The sequence below is a fragment of the Schistocerca serialis genome, unplaced genomic scaffold, assembly GCF_023864345.2.
Source record: "Schistocerca serialis cubense isolate TAMUIC-IGC-003099 unplaced genomic scaffold, iqSchSeri2.2 HiC_scaffold_1155, whole genome shotgun sequence".
Taxonomy (NCBI): Eukaryota; Metazoa; Arthropoda; class Insecta; order Orthoptera; family Acrididae; genus Schistocerca; species Schistocerca serialis.
The window spans coordinates 20,001-25,000 of NW_026047354.1; the positions used below are offsets into that span (position 1 = coordinate 20,001).

General features: G+C 51.0%; 1 non-coding gene across 1 annotated transcript in view; it reads right to left on the reverse strand.

Moving 5' to 3' along the window:
• LOC126432812 (small subunit ribosomal RNA) overlaps positions 1 to 632 on the reverse strand; it is a 1,909-nt gene extending 1,277 nt beyond the window's left edge. Inside the window, exon 1 of the ribosomal RNA XR_007578248.1 lies at positions 1 to 632. This exon is cut by the window's left edge and continues 1,277 nt beyond it. This is a non-coding gene — a ribosomal RNA (small subunit ribosomal RNA).
• Between the last annotated feature and the right edge of the window lie 4,368 nt (positions 633 to 5,000).

Here is a 5,000-nt window from a genome sequence, read left to right on the forward strand (position 1 = left end):
GCAACAACTTTAATATACGCTATTGGAGCTGGAATTACCGCGGCTGCTGGCACCAGACTTGCCCTCCAATAGATACTCGTTAAAGGATTTAAAGTGTACTCATTCCGATTACGGGGCCTCGGATGAGTCCCGTATCGTTATTTTTCGTCACTACCTCCCCGTGCCGGGAGTGGGTAATTTGCGCGCCTGCTGCCTTCCTTGGATGTGGTAGCCGTTTCTCAGGCTCCCTCTCCGGAATCGAACCCTGATTCCCCGTTACCCGTTACAACCATGGTAGGCGCAGAACCTACCATCGACAGTTGATAAGGCAGACATTTGAAAGATGCGTCGCCGGTACGAGGACCGTGCGATCAGCCCAAAGTTATTCAGAGTCACCAAGGCAAACGGACCGGACGAGCCGACCGATTGGTTTTGATCTAATAAAAGCGTCCCTTCCATCTCTGGTCGGGACTCTGTTTGCATGTATTAGCTCTAGAATTACCACAGTTATCCAAGTAACGTGGGTACGATCTAAGGAACCATAACTGATTTAATGAGCCATTCGCGGTTTCACCTTAATGCGGCTTGTACTGAGACATGCATGGCTTAATCTTTGAGACAAGCATATGACTACTGGCAGGATCAACCAGGGAGCTGCGTCAACTAGAGCTGAGCAGCCGGCCGCCCGGGAGTGTGTCCCGGGGGCCCGCGCGAACACGCAAGCGTCCGCTCAATTATTCTGCAAACAGGAGGAGGCTGAGCTCCCCTGCACAACACACCTCGAAACCCTCTCAGGTCCCGGCGGCGCGCAGCGCCGTCCTAAGTACTTGGTCGGGTTCGAGAGAGGCGCAATCGCCCGGAGTTAGGCGAGTAGACGCTTTAGGTGCGACCACCCGTGCTCCCAACTGAGCTTGCCGCTGCCGACAGAGGCCCGGGAGCGTGCTGTCGTGGCATTGCCGGCGGGAGACAACACGCGCCACCTACGGTGACCGGCAGCTCCAACGCCAGCGCCACAGAAGGACAAAAGCCCCACTTGGGTGCCGAAGCGAACTCTCCCAGCACAGCGCACGCGCCAACACGTCCGCACAGCTGCGATACAAACCACCTGCGAGAACCGCTGGGGCGACCGAGCAGCAGACGGCGTCGCGGCGCCGAGCGCCGGGCGGCGGCGCATCCTCAGCGCACACAGTCCTCAATCGGACCAGCACACTGCAGATGGCCACCGCGCTTCGCACCGGGCCCGCGAGGACCTACTTTGGCCGCAAGGCGCCGCGAGCAGGGGGCCCCGGCGCGCAGCTGCGCCGCCTGCCGCGTCCGTCGGCCGGCGCGCCTGCCACTGGCCGCCCCCACCAGCCGGCTGTAGCGCGTGCGCCCACGCACCGCGCTGCCAGCACGCCGGGCGGCCCCCCCTCACCGGCCGGGGACAGTCTCACCCAGCCACCGCCGCGTATCGCCTCACACCCAGATCCCCTTTCACGTTCGTGGGCATGGTGGGTATCCCTGAAACAACCAGTTAATAGCTCGACCGATCGTCGCCAACACTGATTCACCTCTAGCGAGAACAACCGCACCACAACGGGTTACCTGTTGTTCATTTGCGTAACGTCACCAGCAAACGTAGACGTCCATCGCCATTTGCAACGAGTATTGCATGCCTGTGTCAGGTGTCACAACACACTACGTCTGCCCACATAGACGCAACAACATGTGCACGCCTCGAGAACACGTGGAAGGTAGCCCCCGTACGTATGCGGTGTCCATTGCGCGAACGACTGTCAGCCGGCCTCTGCAGGATGTCGCAGATGTGGAACGCGGTGCAACATGCTATCACGGTGTGTGAGAAGAGACGACTACGTCCGAATACACGCTCCACTACATCAACAGACTGCTCATGCTGATCGCCATCGAGGGCGTCCGTTCCTCCCACACGTCTGAATGGCGTACCACACTGCAATCCAGCTCTTATAGGGAGACGACACGTAGCTGCGTGCACAATATTTGGACTGTATGGTCTGCCGTTGCTAGGCGCAGTCGTCGTACGGTCACACATGTGCCACGATGTATCATTCAGTACATACGGACCAATGTGCAGTACAGTTTGTGGGTTTTGCGTACATCGGCGGACAGGTGACAGGCCGTACCACAACGTAGGCTGAGTACGTCGGCATGCGAAGGGCATTGAACATGCAAACTTCTCAACGACCAGCTTGCGAAGGCAGGGGGGAAGGGGGGGGGGGGGCATGTACGTCCTGCTGCTATCCACATTACAGTGTATAGCAGGAGCATGTGGAAAGTCAGCAACACCTGCAAGGTGTTTAACATGACGCGATACACAGGGGACCGGGCAGTGCGAATAGCGAACTATATTGCGAGGGTTGCGGTTAGGCAACACTACACTAATTTAACGAGTTGCATAACAATTACAGAGCAGGTTAAGGCGCAATATAGGTTAGGTTAAGGCACAACATGGGTTACGTTAAAGCACAACATGGGTTACGTTAAAGCACAACATGGGTTACGTTAAAGCACAACATGGGTTACGTTAAAGCACAATTTAGGTTACGTTAAAGCACAATTTAGGTTACGTTGAAGCACAATTTAGGTTACGTTGAAGCACAATTTAGGTTACGTTGAAGCACAATTTAGGTTACGTTGAAGCACAATTTAGGTTACGTTGAAGCACAATTTAGGTTACGTTGAAGCACAAATTAGGTTACGTTGAGGCACAAATTAGGTTACGTTGAGGCACAAATTAGGTTACGTTGAGGCACAAATTAGGTTACGTTGAGGCACAATATGGGTTAGGTTGAGGCACAATATGGGTTAGGTTGAGGCACAATATGGGTTAGGTTGAGGCACAATATGGGTTAGGTTGAGGCACAAATTGGGTTAGGTTGAGGCACAATATGGGTTAGGTTAAGGCACAATATGGGTTAGGTTAAGGCACAATATGGGTTAGGTTAAGGTACAATATGGGTTAGGTTAAGGTACAATATGGGTTAGGTTAAGGTACAATATGGGTTAGGTTAAGGTACAATATGGGTTAGGTTAAGGCACAATATGGGTTAGGTTAAGGCACAACATGGGTTAGGTTAAGGCACAACATGGGTTAGGTTAAGGCACAACATGGGTTAGGTTAAGGCACAACATGGGTTAGGTTAAGGCACAACATGGGTTAGGTTAAGGCACAATATGGGTTAGGTTAAGGCACAATATGGGTTAGGTTAAGGCACAACATGGGTTAGGTTAAGGCACAATATGGGTTAGGTTAAGGCACAACATGGGTTAGGTTAAGGCACAACATGGGTTAGGTTAAGGTACAATATGGGTTAGGTTAAGGTACAATATGGGTTAGGTTAAGGTACAATATGGGTTAGGTTAAGGTACAATATGGGTTAGGTTAAGGTACAATATGGGTTAGGTTAAGGTACAATATGGGTTAGGTTAAGGTACAATATGGGTTAGGTTAAGGTACAATATGGGTTAGGTTAAGGTACAATATGGGTTAGGTTAAGGTACAATATGGGTTAGGTTAAGGTACAATATGGGTTAGGTTAAGGCACAACATGGGTTAGGTTAAGGCACAACATGGGTTAGGTTAAGGCACAACATGGGTTAGGTTAAGGCACAACATGGGTTAGGTTAAGGCACAACATGGGTTAGGTTAAGGCACAACATGGGTTAGGTTAAGGCACAACATGGGTTAGGTTAAGGCACAACATGGGTTAGGTTAAGGCACAACATGGGTTAGGTTAAGGCACAACATGGGTTAGGTTAAGGTACAATATGGGTTAGGTTAAGGCACAACATGGGTTAGGTTAAGGCACAACATGGGTTAGGTTAAGGCACAACATGGGTTAGGTTAAGGCACAACATGGGTTAGGTTAAGGCACAACATGGGTTAGGTTAAGGCACAACATGGGTTAGGTTAAGGCACAACATAGGTTAGGTTAAGGCACAACATAGGTTAGGTTAAGGCACAACATAGGTTAGGTTAAGGCACAACATACGTTAGGTTAAGGCACAACGTAGGTTAGGTTAAGGCACAACGTAGGTTAGGTTAAGGCGCAATGTAGGTTAGGTTAAGGTACGATATAGCTGAGGTTAAGGTACAATATCGCTTAGGTTAAGGTACACATTGTTGTAGGGAAAGGTGTATTGGGGGGGGGGGGCGGCAGGTTCGTTGATAGTGATTATCGTAAGTGCATGCCTGCGGGATCATCCGATTTGTCACGTCAGGATGCACTTGTGGCTCATGACAGGCGGCGCTCCGATTCCAAGGTTATGGCAGATGTGTGTCTTTCATTCCTGCCATTGTTTGTGTACTGTGACAGGAGGCAGTATTGTGATGTTGGGTGCACCCCTGTGTAGGACATGTGTGGGTGTTCGTGGCTTAACTGAGCAATGGCGGATGTCGGAAGGGTGGGATATTCTGTTTTCTGGGTGGACCTCCCGGTCTGGTTATGATAGTGTGGATTGTGTAATGTGGCGGAGAGGATGCACCGGATGTTCTTCCATGCTGGTGGTTAGATATTGTGTGTGTGCCTGTTAGAGGCAGAGAGTAGTGTGTGATAGTGTCTGGCTGACGTGTGGTTCTCATTGTGTGCAGAGTCTTTCAGCATGTATAGGGACGGTTGTATATATTATCTGTATTCTGATGGCTCTGCATTTATTACTAATCAGTGCCGTGTATACGGTTACTCTGGTTCCAGTCGAAACTGTTCTATCTCTGTACATTAGTGACACTGCGGCTCCACTATGTTGCTGCCCCTGTCGGCCGTTTCCCCCAGTGTATGGCTAGTGATTATCAGCAATCAGTCTATTAGTCAATACCGGTAGTGTGACGACTTCAAATGTCCGGGATGGGGGAAGCTAAACCCTTCCCGTGGGTCAGGGCCTAGAAAGACTCTTCCCACGCAGGAGGCTCGGACTGTCGTTACTCTTCCGAGAAATATATTTGCCCAGCGTTTTTTGCGACTGCGAGTGCAACGCCAGGAGGCTCCGACTGTCGTTACTGTTCC